Source organism: Monodon monoceros, unplaced genomic scaffold (genome assembly GCF_005190385.1).
Source record: "Monodon monoceros isolate NGI ecotype Baffin Bay Population unplaced genomic scaffold, NGI_Narwhal_1 Super_Scaffold_1, whole genome shotgun sequence".
NCBI lineage: Eukaryota > Metazoa > Chordata > Mammalia > Artiodactyla > Monodontidae > Monodon > Monodon monoceros.
This window is the reverse complement of record NW_021703765.1, coordinates 23,244,331-23,268,396: the sequence shown is the minus strand read 5'-3', so window position 1 is coordinate 23,268,396 and position 24,066 is coordinate 23,244,331. Positions and strand designations below refer to the sequence as shown.

General features: G+C 38.4%; 1 protein-coding gene across 2 annotated transcripts in view; it reads right to left on the bottom strand.

The window, feature by feature from the left end:
• The window catches only part of DYM (dymeclin), a 377,165-nt gene that overhangs the window by 324,443 nt on the left and 28,656 nt on the right, over window positions 1-24,066 (bottom strand). The window lies entirely within an intron of this gene.

The following is a 24,066-nucleotide window of genomic DNA, read 5'->3' as shown; positions in this document are numbered from 1 at the left end:
TTAACCAAAATTAAAAACTTTTGCACATCAAGGGATACTACCAAGAGAGTGAAAAGTCAACCCAAGAGAATGGGAGAAAATGTTTGCAAATCACATACCTGGTAAGGCACTAATATCCAGGATATATTTTTTAAAAACTCTGACTCAACAACAACAAAAAACCCCGAACAACCCAGTTTAAAAATCTGCAAAGGATTCAGATAGACATTTCTCCAAAGACATAAAAACGGCCAACAGGTATATGAAAAGATGTTCAACATCACTAGTCATTAGGGAAATGTGAATTAAAACCACAGTGAATACTACTTCACACCATTAGGATGGTATTATTAAAAAAAAGAACCGGAGGGGACGGGAGAGGAGGGGAGGGAAGGGAAAAGGAAAAAAAGTGTTGGAGGGGATGTAGAGAAACTGGGACCCTCATGCATTGCTGATGGGTGTGTAAAAAGGAGCAAGTGCTATGAAAAACAGTATGGCAACTTTTCAAAATATCAAAAAGAGAATTATCATATGATCCAGCAATTCCACTTCTGGGTATACATATACCCAAAAGGACTGATATTTGTACACCCACATTCACGGCAGCATTACTCGCAATAGCCAAAAGGTGGAAGCAACCAGTGTCCATCAACAGATGAATGATGGCACAAAATGTGGTACATACATACAATGGAATATTACTCAGCCTTAAAAAGGAAAAGTTCTGACACACGCTACAACATGGATGAACCTTGAAGACATTATGCTAAGTGAAATAAGCCAGTTGCAAAAAGACAAATATTGTATGAGTCCACGTCAAATCCACAGAGACAAAGTAGAATGGTGGTTGTTATTGGTGTGGTTGGGAACAGGGAGGTGGGGGGATGGGGGAGGGATAGCAAGTTAGTATGTGATGAGTATGGAGTTTCAGTTGGGGAAGATGAAAAAGTTCTGGAGATGGACGATGGAGATAGTTAAACAGCAATGTGAATGTAGGACTTCCCTGGTGGCGCAGTGGTTAAGAATTCGCCTGCCAATGCAGGGGACACGGGTTCGAGCCCTGGTCCGGGAAGATCCCACATGCCGCGGAGCAACTAAGCCCGTGCCCCACAACTACTGAAGCCCGCACGCCTAGAGCCTGTGCTCCGCAACAAGAGAAGCCACTGCAATGATAAGCCCGCGCACCGCAATGAAGAGTGGCCCCCGCTCGCCCCAACTGGAGAAAAGCCCACGTGCAGCAGCGAAGACCCAACACAGCCAAAAATAAATTAATTCATTCATTTTTTTAAAAAAAACAATGTGAATGTATTTACTTAATACTACAGAAGTAAACACTTAGAAATGGCTAAAATGATAAATCTTATGTTGTGTGCGTTTTGCCACAATTTAGAGAAAAAAGTGCATTCCAATTCCAATTCAACTAGTTACTAGCTATATAACCTAGGGATCGTTTAACCTTCTTTTAGTTTTCTCATACATAAAACAGAGATGATAAAAACAGTACCTGTTTCAAAAGGTGTGGTTATTAAGTTATGTAATATGTATAAGGCACTTAGAACAGTGCCTGGCACAAAGTAAAACCTCAATAAATGAGCTACTATTGATTCCAAAATGCATTGCTTTTTTCCCAGTTAATAAATTAAAATAATGCTTTACATCTATGTAACCCTTTAAAAGTTTTTCAAAGCACTTTCAAATTTATTAGCACATGAGAACCTCTTCTAATGAGCAGGACAGTTATAAACCCTATTTCAATAGATAAGCAAACTGAGGCTTCCAAGGAGTTTAAGTAACATTCCAGGAATCAGCGGAAGAACAAGAATCAGCTTTACAGCCTGGTGACTGGTTTAAAAATTTTGTTCTTTTCTGCCAACACACATGGCACATAGCAAATCCTCCAAATGGGCAACTCTTTCAAGGGCTAGTTTAAAAACCCCTACCTCCCAGGGTTCTCTGCTGTTGCTGCTGAAGCATACTTTAAAAAAAAAAACAATCCATAAGCACCAATGCTTTTGACAAGAAAATTTCAGAGAAACTATGAAAGAAAATGGATTACTTTAGCTATTTCTAGAACTATGCTGTCCAATATGGTAACCACTAGCTTACATGTAGTGGCTGACCACCTGAAAAGTGGCCAGTCCCAACTGAGATGAACTGTAATACAAAATACATACCAGATTTCAAAGATTTTTTTTAAAATAGAAAATACTTCATGATTAATCTTTATGTTCATGAAATTATAATATTTGGGATATACTGAGCTAAATAAAACATACTGTTAAAATTAATTTCACCTGTTTTATTTTACATTTTTAACATGGCTACTAGAAAACTTCAAATACATTCCAATCTAACCTTTTATTTCTATTAGAGCTACTCTAGAACTTGTCTCCCAGCAATTGAAGACAGTATCATGTATAAGAAGTACTGTACATATACACAAGGCTAAAACTAATTACTTCAGTGAATATGCCATTACCTTAAGAATCTCAAATTATATTCATATTCAAAAAGATAAATATCTTTCCAAAGTAATCTTTAAGTTTCTAAGATTGAAAAATTTTTAGCCAAAAGTACCTAGAAATGATTCTGTAGTCAACTGTTTGCATGTCCCTGGTCTTTATCCCTGTATTAGATATTTTTGGAGAGTCTGCCCACCTCATATGATCTGTCTACTGTCCTCCCCCTCCCTTTCTTCTACCTTCCCACCTACTCCTCAGGGGTGAGCAGAAGCAGACAGGGCTTGTTCAGCCTGACCCCCACTCCCTGGCCATAGCTGATGGCTCAGAGATAGGCATCTAACAAAAGCTATGCCAGAGTCTTGGGGAATTTGGAATTGAGATGTAAAGACAGGTTCTCCGTATGGCTGGAACTGGCCTGCCATGCTGAGGGTTATAGGAAGCCATCCTCTATCCACTGAGCAGCAGAGATAAACAAAAAGGACAGTCAGGATTCCTGCTGGCCTTGTAATTCTTGGGACCAGTTCTTCCTGAAGCCTAGCTGTGTTTCTCATCTGGGATTCTATGAGACAGCCCTTTCTCTTCATCACATAAGCCCCTCTTTCTGACATATGCTAAATCAAATTGATTTTTGTTAATAACCAAAAGACTTCTATTATAATAAATCACTGTGGTCAGATTTAATAATATACATCAGTAGTTGGCAAGAAGTGAAAACTATGAATTACTCAGTTTATGGGTTACTCGGGCAAAAAATAAAAGTAAAGACGTATAAAATGCAAAAGACTGTAAAGAGTTTTATGAGGCTAATAACTAGACCACATGCATAAAGTCTATTTCACTGGTGCTTCTACTCTGAGTCAATAACACTCTCTTAAAACCAGCTGGAACCAAGAGCTTCAATTATATACATGTGGCTACAATCTTCAAAAGCTTCGGAATTTGCTTGTTCAACAAACACTGCCTGGGTGCCCAGGACATGCTGGGCTCTGTGAAAGATGCTGCCTCTGCCTCCAGGCTACACAGAGGAATGAAGAATCAGACAGACTATTTGGTGCAGGGGAAGTACGCAGATCAAGCCCGGCCCTGTCCCAACCTACCCTCTTAGCACTCAAGGAAGGCATCCTGGAGGAAGTGACTGTCTGTCCTGAAGGAGGAAGAGAAGGCAGTTGGGCAGACAAAAAGGGACGGCTTTCCAGACACAAGGAATGCGTACGCAAAGGTATGGCAGTCACAGAGAGCCTGGAAGGTTCTGGGAAGCAGAGGTTAATCAACACTGGAGAATGATCAACTACAAGCCTGGAAAAATATACCAGATGGCTGGAGTATGGAGTTCAGTTTCTCAACTCATTCTCAACAGAAAGGTATTGAGTGTTCCCAAAACAAAAACAAAAACCAGGTTCTGATTTCTTTTGAATACAATATTAGCCTGAAAAAAAGAATTAATCCCAACATGTATTAGTGAGGTTGGTTTGGACACCATTTCCTCCAGGAAACCACCTCTGATCACCAAAGACCAGGTAAGAAGCCTGCTTTCTGTCCCAACAGCACCCAATCATGAAACTGAGCACCCGGTAGCAAGACTGCCAAGTTATGTCTGTGGCCCCCCTAGATTGTGTGCTCCTTGCTCATCACAGCATTCTCAGCCTGGTACAAATCAGGCACTTAATAAAAATGCACTGAATCAATGAAAGCCTTTGTCAGACACTTCATTACCAGAGGACAAAATTCCTTCCCCGTCCCTCAAGAAACACTTCACACTCCCCAGATTTCAAGGCAACATCTGCCCCCAAGTTTAAATTTTTATTAAAATATTTTTAAAGACACTTATTTGTTTCTAAATGTAAAATAATATAACTTTTTGAAGCAGGCTGGTTTCTTTGTCACTCAAGGATGAAGAGACAAGAAAAGCTGGGAACTATCCCACCTCTGCTAGAAGCTCTGGCTTGTGGTTAGCCAGCCAGCACCTACCATTCTGTAATTAGGCCCCTCAAGCCTGCATCCCCTACACATGGCCGTGATCTGAAACAGCACCACAGCTACCACACTTCCTCAACAATCACCACTGCCGATCAGAAGCATCTTGAGTATCCAGATTATAACCTCCGTGAGAACAGAGAAAATGTCTCATTCATCCGTGCCTTCCCCCACCACGCCTGGTACAGTGGCTCAGTCAAAAGAAGAACACATGGCAATTACCTATTAAATGAAGGATTCATAAAGCTCTGTTTGTTGCAGTGTTATTCCTACAAAGGAAATCAGCCAGGCACACCCCTGCCAAAAGCAACACACTGACTGTTATAATAGAATTCCTTTCCTCCCATCCCTCCATCCTCCAATTTTCTAAACTTTTCGGAACATTTTAAGAATAATGTTTCCCATGTGCTTGATGTAGAGCTAAAATGAGGTGGTAAGCAACCGGGGTGGCTGGTAACTGTTGCCGCGTGTTTATAGGCATTTTTGCACAGTACTGTTTAGTTAAACAAATGAACTCAGATGTTCTGGTAGCAGGCAACTTACAAATCATCATTTGCAGTAAATAAAAGTAAAATTGAAATGCAAAATATGCCAATGTTTCCAAGACAATTACAATTAGAAACCAAATGCTGTTTCTGAAGGCAGATTTGGGGCACTGGAGGCATACAAAAGGGGGGCAAAAAGGCAGCAAATATTCATACCAATACAGATTAAATAAATTAATATCACAGAGGTCTTCAAACTTCCTGTATACATAAACTCCACAACCAGGTCAATATGGAAAATGTCATTAATGAGAGATTAGGGATAAATACTTAAAACAAGTCATCTCTTAATCAAACATTTGCTAAAGGAACTAAACTCTAGATAAACAATCGTATTGCTCCAATGGCCCGGTATGACTCTGTCTGAAGCAATCCTTATATGTGACAGCAGACCAGGCTCCTCCTCCTCAGAGCTGCTATCATTCCAGCAACAACATAAACAGATGGATTCACAGAACAGGAATCTCAGTTTTGCGGGTGACACCCCGATGGACAATGAGACCTATGGGACTGGAGAGCCATGCCCAAGAAGCTCTCACACACACACTGGAACATTTGAAACTGGTCTAAGGGATTTTTCCAGTTTTAAGAACCTTCATTGGGCTTCCCTGAATATAATTCAGCAAGGAAGTGGTTATCAAGATTTTCACAACTACAGGGAAGTTCTTAAACATTATGTGGCCATTTCTGGGCTATATCCTAAGTCTATTCCCTTCCTTATTTAGATTTCATGAAGAGACTCTCCCTCGGGAGAGAACATCAACGTCAACCTCTCACTCTCCACATGTTCCAGTGACAGTTTCCACAACAAAATTCCCCAATGAATACCAATAACACAGCTGGATTACTTCTAAGTTATGTCTCAAATAATCATTGTCATCTCTGCCACCTCTGCTGAGTGCACCAACATACATCATGACAAGGTTAAGTAGCTGGGACGTGTAGGTAGCAGAGAAGACTTACAAGGTAAAATAGAGCAAAAGAGAGAAGAATCTTAATGCCATCTAAAGGAATTTGGATTTTATCCTACATAAAATAGGAAGCCAATAAGCATAGAATCAAAAATATACACTAACTGGACATCCCTGGTGGCACAGTGGATAAGAATCCACCTGCCAATGCAGAGGACACGGGTTTGATCCCTGGTCCGGGAAGATCCCACATGCCACGGAGTAACTAAGCCCGTGCACCACAACTACTGATCCCAACTGCTGCAACTACTGAAGCCCACACGCCTAGAGCCTGTGCTCTGCAACAAGAGAAGCCACCGCAATGAGAAGCCTGCACACTACAAGAGTAGCCCCCACTCACCAAACCAGAGAAAGTCCACACACAGCAACGAAGACCCAATGCAGCCAAAAATAAATTCTAAAAAAAATCAAAAATATACACTAACTGGACTTCCCTGGTGATGCAATGGATAAGACTCCACGCTCCCAGTGCAGAGGGCCCGGGTCTGATCCCTGGTTAGGAAACTAGAACCCACATGCATGCTGCAGCTAAGGAGCCCTGGAGCCACAACTAAGGAGACAGCCTGCTGCAACAAAGGAGCCCACGTGCTGCAACTAAGGAGCCCGCCTGCCGCAACTAAGACCCAATGCAACCAAATGAATAAATATTAAAAAAAAAAAACCCAGCTGGAATATTATAATATATATAGACACACTAACAGAACTCTTCACAGAGCAGCGAGGTGCCCCAGGTGTACAATGGTTAAATGTCTTCAATCATCTTCAAATTTTTAGCAAAAAACAAAAGGACAATGTGAACAGCAACAACAATAATAATGCCTCTAGTAGTACATATAATAAAGCCTAACCAGATACAACCACCACTATAATTAACCACTGCTGCCAACTGTTGGGCCAGCAAACTTGGATAAACTACTATTACTAAAGCAGAACACAGTCAACTACATAATCTTTAAAAATTCTAGTTTAGGGACTTCCCTGGCAGTCCAGTGGTTAAGACTCTGCCCTCCCAATTTAGGGAGCACAGGTGTGATCCCTGGTCAGGGAACTAAGATGCCACATGGTGCATGGCGTGGTCAAAAAAGAAAAAAAAAATTCTAGTTTAATTCCACTAAAATAATATACCAAATTGGAACACTAGTAAGAAACAGTAACAGAAATAATATAGATGATTCTGTGCCCACTAGATTCACAGACTGGTCACTTTCAATTCGTATACTCCAAGTGTACTACCCTCTCGATTTAACCATTACCATCAATTAACAAACTCATTCCTGCGTACTGTTCGCATGGATTTCCAACCGTTCCCGTTACTGAAGACAACATATGCTCCCATATAATGGAAAGATTCCAAAGCCACATATTTAAATTCCAGTTTCCTCATTCCTATTGGTATGACTAGCCAAGATACTTAATTTGAGCGGCTCAGTTTCCTCATATGTAAATGGATGTAAGGATGCCACCATCTGATAGGATAGCTGTAAGGACTACGTAGCAACATGTGGAAAGTGCTCAACACTCCGCTCAATGAATGTGAGCTCCCTAACCCCTCAACGACAAAATGAAATGAATCTACAAGTGTTAAACTGTCAAACTTTGCATATATTTATTCCTTAATACATCTTATAAGTAATTTGCCAGTCTTCACCTTTCTTCCCTCCATGGGGCAGAGGACAAGTATAAGGCATAATTTGGTAATTTTTGAAGTAGTTTTACATTTTGAAATAGTATCAAAACAGCTGTGTCAAACAACTGTAGATGATCTGCTTTGATTTTATTTCCATTAATATGTTACTACAGTAGAAGTATAACACTAGTGGATTACAAAGGAAATCAATATTCCTTATTCACCTAGCAAAACTTCTCAGTATTAAGTAACGTTTAATAACTGGCAGAAAAGAAACTTATGTCTAAGTAATTTTTCTTTTTTAAAAAAGAAAATAATTTGTATTTATTATTGTAAAAATGAACCATACTAAAAACCACCAGGAGGAAACACCACACACCAATCAGAACTGTTAAAATAAAAAACAGTGACATCAAATGCTGGCAAGGATGCAGAGAAACTGGTTATCACATACATTACTGGTGAGAATGTAAAGTGATACAGCCACTCTGGAAAACAGTTTGGGCAGTTTTGTATAAAACTAAGCATTTACCATATAACCCAGTCATTGAACTCTTGAGCATTTATCTCAAAGAAATAAAAACTTATATTCACACAAAAACCTGTACACAAATGTTCATAGCAGCTTTATTCATAACAGCCCAAAACTGGAAACAATCCAAGTGTCCTTCAATAAGTCTTTAAACAGAAACAAACTATAGTATACACACAACACAGAATATTACTCAACAAAAAAAAAAGGAACGAACTATGACACACAGAACCACCTTAATAGATCTCAAAGACACTATGCTGAATGAAAGAGCCAATCTCAAAACGTTACATATTGTATGATTCCACTTACACAACCTTCTTGAAATAAAAAAATTATAGAGATGGAAAACTGATTACCGGCTGCCAGGGTTTAGAGATGCGGAAGGTAGAAAGAATGGGTGTGGCTATGAAGGGAAAGCACGCGGGAGCCTTGCTGGTATGAAACAGTTATGCATCTTGATTGTGGTGGTGGTTACACATGTGATAAAACTACAGAGCTATACATGTACACACAAATGAGTGCATGTATAACTAATTGCTGAAATCTCAATAACTTTTGTGTGTCAATTTCCTGGTTTTGGTACTGAACTAGAGTTACGCAAGATGTTACCATTGGGGAAAACAGGGAAGGATGCAAAGAACCTCCCCTGTACTACTGTGTGTGTGTGTGTGTGTGTGTGTGTGTGTGTGTGTGCAACGTCCTGTGAATCTATAATTATTTCAAAATAACAAGTTAAAAAAAAGAAACATAAAAATAAAGGTATAAAAACTTACACAGGAGAATTATATAAATATACACATTTTTTAAATTAATATAACACAATTTTGCTTCAACGAGATTATGCTACATGAACGATTTTATAACTGGCTTTAACCACTTAATATGCTGTGGATTTTTCCATATCTATAAACACATAATCATTATTAATGGCTATATATTGTTCCAGTGTGCAGATGCACCATTTTTATTTGTTCATTCATCTGGACACTTAGGATTGTTAGCAATTTTCTGTTATAAACATTGCTATCAGTGTCTTCATACATACATCTCTGAACTTGTCCAATCATCTCCTTAACATAAACTCTAGAAGTGGAATTGCTAGGTCAGTGACACTTCTGTTCTGATGAATACGGCAAATTACATTCCAGAAAGATTTAACCAATTACCATTCCCACCAAAATGTATAAACCAAAATGCGTAACTGTGGCTTAACCCATACATATTCCTAAATCTGCAAAATTACAAACCCAGATCTTTTGACACCAAATCCAATGATTTTTATATTCAGATAAGCATGTGTTGACAGTAAGCAAGCATAAGAACCTTCATGACAAATACAGATTTTTTTCCCCTTTAAAATTACCTATAGAGAGGAATTCATAAAGGATGTGACATCTAACTGGCAAATTATCATGTCACTGTAAATTTAAAACAAATTCTATTCAACACCACCTAAATTCTTTCACTGTACCAGGCAGACAATTTTTGTATCAACTAACATGGATGGTGGGGCATATCAAGAAACCACTGTACAGAGAGTTTACAGCTTCTTCGGATTTAAACTCTGTGTTACAATCCTCTTACATGACAAACAACTCTGGCCTTAACTTGAAGAACGGTATAGTGAAGAGGATACAGAAATGTTCAATTGTGATAGAAAAAGAAAAAAATTAGCAAATATGAAGTAAAAAACTGTGGATATTTTTCATTACAAAGAGATGATCAACTATATCACCCATTTATGCAGAAAATGTGTCCAGATGTCATGAGCCATGATGATTCATGAGGTGACAGAAGAGAAGAAAAACAACCCTGGCCTTGATGGTTAGATCTGCTCTCCACCACAACCTCAGGGAGACCCTGCCATTAGTTCGTGTATGAAAATAAAAAGACCAGAGCTCACTGTTACAGCACGCATCCCTTCATTCATCAACACAGTACCACTGTCAGATGGCAAGTGGTTTTCCAAAACTGACAAATAAACAAGAAAGAACATTTGTTGGTAGGGGAAAAAAGCTAATTTCATATGAAGCCTGTAGTTCAAGAATACAAGGGTCCACAACCAAAATAAATATATAAAATGGGTCATCTAATGAACTTAACACCTATTCCTGATAACTATCACACATAAAAATATATGTAAGAGTTATTTACAGTATTTTAGTCAGCTGGTGTAACAAGTCAGACAGGCTACAGTTGGCAAGTAAAAGACTCACCATGGGAGTTCACAGAAGCAGCATACTTAGGCTGATAACTTAATTGATGACCCATGACCTAAACCATGGAGCCAACATACAGCCCCAGGAGGAATTATTTGTGGTCCTTTAGGCAGTTTCTACCATCCAACATTTTCTTTTTCAACTTTCTCTTTTCTTTTCTGTCAACCCATCTGTCCCATTCTTCTTCACGTGTCCACACTACAAATTTTTAAGTAACGTAAGAGGTACCAATGGAAACTGCCAGGCCATGGTGTTGGCCCTCCGGGATTAAAGAAAGAAAAAAGAGGTTGAATAATACATAATCTTAGAAAAGAAGCTTACCAAATGGTTGTAGAGCAACCTAAAAAAAAAAAAAAATCTTATCATATTCTCAAATGTAGAAGTAATTTAAGTTCCCACATAAACTCAGATTTAAAAAAAAATGTTTACACTAGAGAGAAAAATAATTTATTTAACAAAACTCAAAACTGCAACTAAGCATTGTAAACATTTAGTAGATTTTCAGTAATTCGAACTCCACTAACATAGAATTTGGGGTTGTTTGGCTAAATTGAGTTGAAACTAACTTTTAAGTTATATTTTAAAGAAAGTATTTCAACATGGGAGAAGACTAAGGAAAAGAACTGTTTAACCTTCTACAGAAGAAATATATTCAAAGACTTCAGCATATTAATTGTTGATATGCAAATAAATTTTCTGATTAGCTATAACTTGTAATCTGTAGAGGCCTATATACTATTCAAGGTTCTCTCACCTTGATTATTTCATTTGATTTCTTTTAAAAACCCTGAGAAGTTGACTAACGAAATAAGAGTATCCTCAATCTACAAGTGACAGAAATGGAGAAGCTAAGTAACTTGTCCCAGGTCACAACAGAAAAATAAATATGTCAAACTTCTAGTTTAATACTCTTTCAACATGAATAATATTTAGCTACTTTTTTATTAAGGCAAACCCACATAATATCAATCTAGAACATTACCACTAACTGGAATTTCTATATATACCTAACAGAAGTTATCATAGATGTATTACTATAAAAATTACATCTGTTATGATTTAAATCATTTAAAAATTATGTGAATGATAAAGAACTAGAAGAAAACAGAAAAAATTAAGTCTAATAAGGAAAGTGGTAAGGTGACAGATGACTTTTTTGTAACTGCTATGAAATCATAAACTATAGTTTGGTAAGAAAGCTAAATTTTTTAATTACATATTGCCGAATTCACAGCTTTCAGTAATTTAGATTGGTTTTATTCTACTTTGTTTTTTAATTTATTTATTTTTGGCTGCATTGGGTCTTCATTGCTGTGCGCGGGCTTTCTTTTAGTTGCGGCGAGCGGGGGCTACTCTTCGTTGTGGTGCGCGGGCTTCTCATTGCAGTGGCTTCTCTTGTTGCAAAGCACAGGTTCTAGGCGCACGGGCTTCAGCTGTTGTGGCGCATGGGCTCTAGAGCACAGGCTCAGTAGTTGTGGTGCACGGGCTTAGTTGCTCCGCGGCATGTGGGATCTTCCCGGACAAGGGCTCGAACCCGTGTCCCCTGCATTGGCGGGCAGATTCTTAACCACTGCACCACCAGGGAAGCCCAATTCTTAAGTCTTTTTCACTGAAAATTCCACCATAAAATGATTTCAAAATTGACATTTTATATTAATAGTGTCATTTTCAGCCCACAACATACATTCTCTAACAAATTATGTTTGTCAGTTTAAGACACAACATGAGTAAAATCAACACGTAACCATGCAGAAAAGCACAGAAGCACTTCTAAAGACATTTTCCCCCTTACCTTAGCAAAGAGAGAATTATGGAAATCATTCACAAAACCAACAAGAATCAGCCCATTCAGTGGTTAAACTGTGGAAACGTTAATGTTTTAAAAGAGGCTATTCAAAGGAAAAAGTTAAAGGATAAAAATTGCATATAAATTTATTATAGCAATTTTTAATGCACCAAGCAGAACCAAAAAGTATTTATATTCATGTGATTCACAGACAATCCTATAGGCTGTCATTCAACTTCCAAAATGGAAGAAACTGTAACTATTAAAACGTAAAAATTTCAGCAACTATCATGCAAGATCATCCTGCATTTATTTTCTCAAGAAAGCAAAAGAAAAAAATGACTTAAAAATTCAGATTCCAACCAACACAGTAAGAAAAGGAAAGAAAGGTATACTTGGAGCAAAACTTACTTTCTCCCTTATTTTAATGCTTTAAACAATGTTAGTTATGTTTTCCCCCACTTAAGCTTTTAGTTTAAGGGAACAATCAACCCTGGGCAAACTCAAGCACCTTCTAAAATAATTCTGTGTAGAAAGGTATAAATAAAACACAGGGAAATAAAGGTTTTTACTCAAGATGTAAAAGCTGAACTTCTTTTGGTCCCACAATCTGAGAAAATAAGATGCCAAAAAAAGTCTCGAATTATTTATTCCCTTAATAAAAGGCCTAGTACACTATTTTGGTCGCCATTCAAGAAAGCATATGATGAAAGAATTAGAGACAGTTTAGAAAACGGTTTAGGAGTTATCCCAGGCCCACCTCAATGACAGAGCAGGTTGTTTCAACTTGAAAAGTTCTAATAAAATTGTATATAAAGTGTGCCAAAGAGAATAAAAATATAAAAGCAGAGACAAGCATCAAAAATTCAAAAAAAAAATTTTACAATCACTTCTTTCTGTCAGTTAAAAACTTGTGACCTAATTCAATCGAAGTTTCTTTTCCTGTTTCTTAGCAGGAAACAGATCAAGAAACTCTGAGGGAGACATTCAAGATGGCAGAGGAGTAAGACGTGGAGATCACCTTCCGCCCCACAAATACATCAGAAATACATCCACATGTGGAACAACTCCTACAGAACACATACCGAACGCTGGCAGAAGACCTCAGACCTCCCAAAAGGCAAGAAACTCCCCACGTACCTGGGTAGGGCAGAAGAAAAAACAGAGACAAAGAATAGGGACGGGACCTGCACCCCTGGGAGGGAGCTGTGAAGGAGGAAAAGCTTCCACACACTAGGAAGCCCCTTCGCGGGCGGAGACGGGGGTGCTGGGTGGGGGGAGCTTTGGAGCCACGGAAGAGAGTGTGACCCAGGGACAACTTCCCCAGGAGAACACACAGCGCATCTCAGGCTACTGCAACGTCATGCTGGCCTCTGCCGCCGCAGGCTCACCCCTCATTCCGTACCCCTCCCTCCCCTGGCCTGAGTGAGCAAGAGCCCCCTAATCAGCGGCTCCTTTAACCCCGTCCTGTCTGGGTGAAGAACAGACGCCCTCAGGCGACCTACACACACGCAGAGGCGGGGCCAAATGCAAAGCTGAGCCCCTGGGAGCTGTGAGAACAAAGAAGAAAAAGGGAAATCTCTCCCAGCAGCCTCAGAAGCAGTGGATTAAATCTCCACAATCAACATGACGTACCCTGCATCTGTGGAACACCTGAATAGACAACGAATCATCCCAAAATTGAGACGGTGGACTTTGGGAGCAACTGCAGACTTGGGGTTTGCTTTCTGCATCTAATTTGTTTCTGGTTTTATGTTTATCTTAGTTTAGTAATTAGAGCTTATTATTACTGGTAGATTTGTTCATTGATTTGGTTGCTCTCTTGCTTTTTTTTAATATATAGATATATTTTTTTACTTTTTGCTTTTTCTGAGTGTGTATGTGTATGCTTCTTTGTGTGACTGTGTCTGTATACCTTTGCTTTTACCATCTGTCTTAGGGTTCTGTTTGTCCATTTTTTTTTTGTATACTTTTTAGCACTTGTTATCATTGTTTTTTGGTTTCGTTGCTCTCTTGTTTTTTTAATTACTTTTTCATTTTTCTATTTTTAATAATTTTTAATTTTCCATTTTAATAACTTTATTTTATTTTTCTGTCTTTCTTTCTCCCTTTTCTGCTGAGCCATGTGGCTGACAGTGTCTTCACGCTCCGGCCGGGTGTCAGGCCTGTGCCTCTGAGGTGGGAGAGCTGAGTTCAGGACACTGGTCTACAAGAGACCTCCCGGCTCCATGTAACGTCAAACAGCAAAAGCTATCCCAGAGATCTCCATCTCAATGCTAAGACCCAGCTCCACTCAACAACCAGCAAGCTACAATGCTGGACACCCTATGCCAAACAACTAGGAAGACAGGAACACAACCCCACCCACTAGCAGAGAGGCTGCCTAAAATCATAATAAGGTCACAGACACCCCAAAACACACCATCGGACATGGTCCTACCCACCAGAAAGACAAGATCCAGCCTCATCCATCAGAACACAGGCACCAGTCCCCTTCACCAGGAAGCCTACACAACCCACTGAACCAACCTTAGCCACTGGGGACAGACACCAAAAACAAAGGGAACTATGAACCTGCAGCCTGTGAAAAGGAGACGCCAAACACAGTAAGTTAAGCAAAATGAGAAGACAAAGAAACACACAGCAGATGAAGGAGCAAGGTAAAAACCCACCAGACCAAACAAATGAAGAAGAAGCAAGCAGTCTACCTGAAAAAGAATTCAGAGTAATGATAGTAAGGATGATCCAAAATCCTGGAAATAGAATGGAGAAAATACAAGAAACGTTTAACAAGAAACTACAAGAACTAAAGAGCAAACAAGCAATGATGAACAACACAATAAATGAAATTAAAAATTCTCTAAAAGGAATCAATAGCAGAATAACTGAGGCAGAAGAACACATAAGTAACCTGGAAGATAAAATAGTAAAATAGGAAATAACTACTGCAGAAAGGGAGAAAAAAAGAAAAGACAGAAAAATAAAATAAAGTTATTAAAATGGAAATAACTAAATAACTAAAATAAAACAGGAAATAACTACTGCAGAGCAGAATAAAGAAAAAAGAATGAAAAGAATTGAGGACAGTCTCAGAGACCTCTGGGACAACATTAAATGCACCAACACTCGAATTATACGGGTCCCAGAAGAAGAAGACAAAAAGAAAGGGACTGAGAAAATATTTGAAGAGATTATAGTTGAAAACTTCCCTAATATGGGAAAGGAAATAGTCAATCAAGTCCAGAAAGCACACAGTCCCACACAGGATACATCCAAGGAGAAACAAGCCAAGACACATATTAATCAAACTATCAAAAACTAAATACAAAGAAAATATTAAAAGCAGCAAAGGAAAAACATCAAATAACATACAAGTGGGGCTTCCCTGGTGGCAGAGAGGTTAAGAATCTGCCTGCCAATGCAGGTGACATGGGTTTGAGCCCTGGTCCGTGAAGATTCTACACACCACAGAGCAACTAAGCCCATGCGCCACAACTACTGAGCCTGCGCTATAGAGCCTGCAAGCCACAACTACTGAAGCCCGTGTGCCTAGAGCCCATGCTCTGCAACAAGAGAAGCCACTGCAATAAGAAGCCTGCACACTGCAATGAAGAGGCCCCCGCTCAGAGCAACTAAAGAAAGTCCACGCACAGCAACAGAGAAACAACACAGCCAAAAGTAAATAAATAAAATAAATAAACTTCTTTTAAAAAAAAAAGAAAAATACAAGGCAATCCCCATAAGCGTAACAGCTGATCTTTCAGCAGAAATTCTGCAAGCCAGAAGGGAGTGGCAGGACATATTTAAAGTGATGAAAGGGAAAAACCTACAACCAAGATTACTCTACCCAGCAAGGATCTCATTCAGATTCGATGTAGAAATTAAAACCTTTACACACAAGCAAAATCTAAGAGAATCCAGCACCACCAAACCAGCTTTACAACAAATGCTAAACGAACTTCTCTAGGCAGGAAACACAAGAGAAGGAAAAGCCCTACAATAACAAACCCAAAACAATTAAGAAAATGGTAATAGGTACATACATATCGATAACTACCTTAAATGTAAATGGATTAAATGCTCCAACCAAAAGACACAGACTGGCTGAATGGATACAAAACAACCCCAGTATATATGCTGTCTACAAGAGACCCACTTCAGACCTAGGGACACATACGGACTGGAAGTGAGGGAATGGAAAAAGATATTCTATGCAAATGGAAATCAAAAGAAAGCTGGAGTAGCAATTCTCATATCAGAAAAATAGACTTTAAAATAAAGACAATTACAAGAGACAAAGAAGCACACTACATAATGATCACGGTATCAATCCAAGAAGAAGATATAACAACTGTAAATATTTATGGACCCAACACAGGAGCACCTCAATACATAAGGCAAATACTAACAGCCATAAAAGGGGAAATCAACAGTAACACATTCATAGTAGGGGACTTTAACACCCCACTTTCACCAATGGACAGATGATCCAAAATTAAAATAAATAAGGAAACAAAAGCTTTAAATGATACATTAAACAAGATGGACTTAATTGATATTTACAGGACATTCCATGCAAAAACAACAAAATACACTTTCTTCTGAAGTGTCCATGGAACACTCACCAGGATAGATCATACCTTGGGTGACAAATCAAGCCTTGGTGAATTTAAGAAAATAGAAATTGTATCAAATATCTTTTCCAACCACAACGCTATGAGACTAGATATCAATTACAGGAAAAAAATTTGTAAAAAATACAAACACATGGAGGCTAAATACACTACTAAATAACCAAGAGATCAATGAAGAAATCAAAGAGGAAATCAAAAAATACCTCAAAACAAATACAATGAAAACACAATGACCCAAAACCTATGGGATGCAGCAAAAGCAGTTCTAAGAGGGGAGTTTATAGCAACACAATCCTACCTCAAGAAACAAGAAACATCTCAAATAAACAACCTAACCTTATGCCTAAAGCAATTAGAGAAAGAAGAACAAAAAAACCCCAAAGTTAGCAGAAGGAAAGAAATCAATAAAGATCAGATGAGAAATAAATGAAAAAGGAATGAAGGAAACAATAGCAAAGATCAATAAAACTAAAAGCTGGTTCTTTGAGATGAACAAAACTGATAAACCATTAGCCAGACTCATCAAGAAAAAAAGGGAGAAGACTCAAATCAACAGAATTAGAAATGAAAACGAGAAAGTAACAAATGCCACTGCAGAAATACAAAGGATCATAAGAGATTACTACAAGCAACTATGTGCCAATAAAATGGACAAACTGGAAGAAATGGACAAATTCTTAGAAAAGCACAAACTTCTGAGCCTGAGCCAGGAAGAAATAGAAAATATAAACAGACCAATCACAAACACTGAAAATGAGACTGTGATTAAAAATCTTCCAACAGGACTTCCCTGGTGGTTCAGTGGTTAAGAATCCGCCTGCCAATGCAGGGGACACGGGTTTGAGCCCTGGTCCAGGAAGGTCCCACATGCTGTGGAGCAACTAAGCCTGAGCGCCACAACTACTGAGCCTGTGCTCTAGAGCCCGCGAGCCACAACGACTGAATCCATGTGCCACAACTACTGAAGCCCATGCGCCTAGACCCCGGGCTCCGCAACAAGAGAAGCCACTGTAATGAGAAGCCCGCGCGCCTCAACGGAGAGCAGCCCCCGTTCGCCGCAACTGCAGACAGCCCACGCGCAGCAAACGAAGACCCAACACAGCCAAAAAATAAATTTAAAAAAAAAACCTTCCAACAAACAAAAGCCCAAGACCAGATGGCTTCACAGGTGAATTCTATCAAACATTTAGAGAAGAGCTAACACCTATCCTTCTCAAACTCTTCCAAAATATAGCAGAGGGAGGAACACTTTCAAACTCATTCTACGAAGCCACCATCACCCTGATACTAGAAAAAGATGTCACAAAAAAAGAAAACTACAGGCCAATGTCACTGATGAACATAGATGCAAAAATCCTCAACAGAATACTAGCAAACAGAATCCAACAGCACATTAAAAGGATCATACACCATGATCAAGTGGGGTTTATCCCAGGAATGCAAACTGAAGGAGAAAAACCATACGATCATCTCAACAGACGCAGAAAAAGCTTTTGACAAAATTCAACACCCATTTATGATAAAAACCGTCCAGAACGCAAGCAGAGGGGGAACTTATCTCAACGTAATAAAGGCCATATGTGACAAACCCACAGCCAACATCGTTCTCACTGGTGAAAAACTGAAACTATTTCCTCTAAGATCAGGAACAAGACAAGGTTGTCCACTCTCACCACTATTATTTAACATAGTTTTGGAAGTTTTAGCCACAGCAATCAGAGAAGATAATAAATGAAAGGAATCCAAATCAGAAAAGAAGTAAAGCTGTCACTGTTTGTACATGACATGATACTATACATAGAAAATCCTAAAGATGCTACCAGAAAACTACTAGAGCTAACCAATGAATTTGGTAAAGCAGCAGGATACAAAATTAATGCACAGAAATCTCTTACATTCCTATGCACTAATGATGAAAAATCTGAAAGAGAAATTACGGAAACACTCCCATTTACCATGGCAACAAAAAGAATACCTAGGAATAAACCTACCTAAGTGGACGACCTGTATGTCGAAAACTATAAGACACTGATGAAAGAAATGCTGGAGAGGGTGTGAAGAAAAGGGAACCCTCTTGCACTGTTGGCGGAAACGTAAATTGATACAGCCACTATGGAGGACAGTATGGAAGTTCCTTAAAAAACTAAAAACAGAACTACCATATGACCCAGCAATCCCACTACTGGGCATGTACCCTGAGGAAACCATAATTCAAAAAGAGTCATGTACCACAATGTTCATCACAGCAGTATTTACAATAGCCAGGACATGGAATCAACCTAAGTGTCCATCGACAGATGAATGGATAAAGAAGATGTGGCACATATATACAATGGAATATTACTCAGCCATAAAAAGAAACGAAATTGAGTTACTTGTAGTGAGGTGGATGGACCTAGAGTCTGTCATACAGAATGGAGTAAGTCAGAAAGAGAAAAACAAATACCATATGCTAACACATATATAGGCAATCTAAAAAAAAAGTGGTTCTGAAGAACCTAGGGGCAGGACAGGAATAAAGACACAGACATAGAGAATGGACTTGAGGACACAGGGAGGCAGAAGGGTTAGCTGGTATGAAGTGAGAGAATGGCTTGGACATATATACACTACCAAATGTAAAATAGATAGCTAGTGGGAAGCAGCCACATAGCACAGGGAGATCAGCTCGGTGCTCTGTGACCACCTAGAGGGGTTCACCCCTCTAGGAGGATGGGAGGGAGACATAAGAGGGAGGAGATATGGGGAGATTATATATATATATATATATATATATATATGTACAGCTGATTCACTTTGTTGTAAAGCAGAAACTAACACACCATTGTAAAGCAATTATACTCTAATAAAGATGTTTAAAAAAAAAAAGAAACTCTGAGGAAGGATTATTCTGGCAGCTCCCCTTAAACATAGAAGACACAAAGCAAGGTTAAAACACGGGACAGATTATCCATCAACTTGCCTATGTTAATTGTAAATAATATATTTATTACATTTACATTGTAAATAATGGCACTCAAACATAAAGTATGTGCTATTATCACCCTCACTTTGAAAGTGCTTGAAAATGTGAATATATAGATCTGGTGATTCTTTTCTCAAAGATTAGCATGTATAATTTAATGTTGCATCTCTTTAGCCATTATTTGATACTTAGTCATTGATTGGTCTATGCTTCCAAATGGAGACTGTGTAGCATAATGACCAACAGAATTCATCTCTGGAGCTACATAAACCTGGTTTGAATCTGGTCCATGGCAGCTACTAGCCACGTAACCTTGGAATACCTCCCCAGGCCTGTTTTCTCACATACAGGAATAATAACAGTACCAACCCCACAGACTTGATGTGAGAACTAAATGAGGAAATGCGTCTAAGGAATGAGCCCAGCACCTGGCACACAGTAAGTGCTCAATAAATAGCTGCTAAATTAACGCTGCTGTTTACATTAGCCAAGCCTCTCAGCAGAACGAACATATTCTTTAGAATGCAAGGAGGATCCCTGAAAACAAAATCAGAGTGGTAACTGGAACCTAACAATGCTGAAGAGAAATGCAAGGCATTTATTTAAAAGAATTTATAAGAAAGTACAACAAACTGAAGTTTAAAAAACATTATGTGATGTGGGAAATACATACACTGAATATTTTTCAGCCTAAAAGCAAGGAAATTCTGACATGTGCTACAACATGGATGAACCTTGAAAATACTATGCTAAGTGAAACAGGTCAGACACAAAAAGGTAAATATTAAATGATTCCATTTATATGAGGTACCTAGAATAGGCAAATTCATAGAGACGGAAAGTAGAGTAGAGGTTACCATGGGCTGGAAAGTGGGGGGAATAGGGAGTTACTGTTTAATGGGTACAGAGTTTCAGTTTGAGATAATGAAAAACTTCTGGAAATGAGAGTCGTGATAACTGTAAAACACTGGGAACATACTTAATGCCACTGAACTATACACTTAAACATGGTTAAAATGATGTAATTTTATGTTATGTAAATTATACCACAATAAAACAAACTGAGTAAAATCTTTCCATATTATAGGAGAGTAAGTAAATTACAGCAGACTAAATTCCCCAAATACCAACATTAAAGCATGCTCGTCTCTGCAACTCCACACATCATAAAAAATCTTTACCATGGCCAAAAGTCCCTATGTAATTTGTTTCCTTGCTCACTGTTCTGCCACCCTGGCCTTTTTGCTATTTCTCTAACATGCACAGAACTTATTCCTGCTTCAAATCCTTTACATTTCCTGTTTCCTCTACCTGGTGGAATACTCTTTCCCCAGGACACGCAGGACTCCCTGATTTCACTAATGTCTGCTTAAATGCCGCTACCCCAGAGGCCCTCTAGCTAAAGAAATTTCCCGCTGGTATTTGTTCCCATTCTATCACTCTTCATGACCTTGCTCTGCTTTATTTTTCAAAAATGACTTTATGTATTTATTTCTCTACTTGTTTATTGCCCATTCCTCCACTAAAATATAAGCTGCTTAAGAGCAGGGACCTTGCCCCTCATGTTCACTACAATGTTTCCAGCCCTTAAAAACAGTGCCTAACAAATGCGAGGCATTCAACAACCATTTTTTGGTAAATACATCTTAAAATATTCACATTTACAAAAAAGGAAATGTATCAAATACATTAATTTTTATAAGTTACATAACAGTAATACAGTACAATCACATATTTATGGGGGGAGGGAGACATAAATACACATGTCTATTATTAGGAATGTACATTAAAAAAAAAGTATGGAAAAACATATACCAAAATATCAACAGTGGTTATCTCTATACGATGATAATACAGGCCAATTTTCCCTTTTGTTTCTGTATTTTCTAACTTATATACAATGAAAGATTTGTGTGATTTAAAAAGAAAAAAAAAAAAGACTATTTTACCAGCAAATCAACTACCAAGAACTCACTCCAGTTGTATAGTTAAGGATATGCACAAAGACTTGGCTACAAGGAATTTCAGCATAGTTTTTTATATACAATCGGGAAAAATAAGAAACAAGCAAAATGTTCAACGATATGAATTATGGACATCTATAAGACAGAACATTCTACAACCATTTAAAATTATGTTGTATGAACACAATGACATGAGGAATATGTGAGTTAAAGAAAAAATGTGTGGAATATGATGCAAATGTTTTTAAATGAGAGAGAACTGACAAGATACACACCAAAAAGTTAACAAAGGTTACTTCTGATTAGTGTCATGTTTATCATTTTTACATTCCTTGAGCTTTCCTGTATTTAAAGGTACTAAAGATGAACACACATGACGTTGCAACTGAGAAAAATGAGTTTAGTGATTGTGTGACTGTACCAAAAGCTGCCTCTTGCCTTATTTGAGCACCATCTAGTGCTCAGTACACATAATACAATTCTCATTATGCAGTAAAGGCTTCTAAAAAGTAGCCTTTATATAAAGGACATGGAGTCTGCACAGAGACAAATATTACTATAGTCAGTGTTTGGCCTAATTTTTAAAACAGCTGAACAATTAATTCAAAAGAGTCATAGAATTTTCAATCAGAGGATAAAGCAGTCATCAGAAAATTGGTTATATTTCTGCTATTTATTTTCAACCCTCAAATATTTTAGACTAACTCTCAAGACAGAGAGCCCTTGCACTTTTTTAAATTAATGGGTATTTATTCCTTGAAAGAAGAGGAAAGTCAGACACTTTACATGCATTATGGTGTTTTATCCTCCCCACAAATCTATATACATGGTAGGTAATATTATTTCCGTTTTACAGAAGCATCAACAGGCTCAGTGAGAATTAAGTAGCTTGACTAAACTCACAGAGGTAATAAGCAGTAGAGCTGAGATGCAACACAAAGTCAGTCTGGCTCCAAAATCTATGCTCCTCCTACCATGTTCCACTGTCTCCATTCTCTACACTTTGCCCAAAATCACCACACCTTTTGGCAAACTGATTCTCATTCTTGGTAAGCACACAAGCTGTCACTACATTGCTCATCACTGCTCTCAAATCTAGAATTCTAAGCTCATTAAGTATTAATGCCCAAGTCAAATATCAATTTAAAATAAAAGAGCTTTTAACGAATAGTGGCTGGAGGACTTCCCATTTCCTGTACAGGCAAAGAAATTCAGACCTTCATTACATGGTGGTTATGTCACTGCAGCTGCCTCCCATCTGGTTTCCCCTCCTGAGTTTCTCCTCTTTCCTCCTCTTTCCAATCTACCACTCACTCCACCCCAAACGTAAACTCCTTAAAACAATGCTTTCACCAAATCCACTTAACAAGAACCCACAAGGAATCAATTCTAATCCTCAGCTTTCTAACCAGTGTGCCAAAAATGGGCAAGTGGACAGATTGTGATCTTCCCATTCAGTCCCCCGTGGTCAGAACCCCTGCACCCTCAGAGCCTCCAGGCCACCACATACATCTGACCAGCCTTATCAGTTTCCAAACAAACAAAAAACCAAAAAAAAAAACAAGAAATATGTTGGGAAGCACTTTCAGTGTTCCATAAAATCTGTTCCTGACCTATTATACTTGTTTCTCATGCTCTACCAACACAGACTGGAAGAATTAATGGAAGTCATTTGGCCATACTTTACTCACAGGACAGAAGTCAATTCTACCATACATATAAGGCTACTGCCATATTATATGTAATGGGTTACGTATAAGGCTATTGCTGTATTATTCAATATATGTAACAGGAAAACACTGGAAGCAATCCAAATGGTAAAAGTAAATGGCTACATGAATTCTGGTATGTTCAGCAATCAACAGACACTTTGGTTTCTTCCATACCTTGGCTGTTGTAAATATGCTGCAATGAACATAGGGGTGCATGTATCTCTTCTAACTAGTGTTTTCACTTTCTTTGGAAAAATACCCAGAAGGAAAATGGGTAGTTCTATTTTTACTTTTTGAGGAACCTCCATACTGTTTTCCATAGTGACCGTACCAACACACATTCCTGCCAACGGGGCACAAGGGTTTCCTTTTCTCCACATCCTCACCAACACGTATTTGTTGTCTTTTTGATGACAGCCATTCTGACAGATGTGAGGGGGTATCTCATTGTGCTTTTAATTTGCATTTCCCTGATGATTAGTGGTATTGAATATCCTTTCATGTGTCTGATGGCTATCTGTATGTCTTCTTTGGAAAGATGTGTATTCAGGTTCTCTACCCATTTTTTAATCCAGTTATTTGTTTTTTGATGTTGAGTTGTATGAGTTGTTTGTTCATTTTGGATATTAAACCCTTATCTGATATATCATTTGCAAACATCTTCTCCCATTCAGTAGACTGACTGCCTTTTCA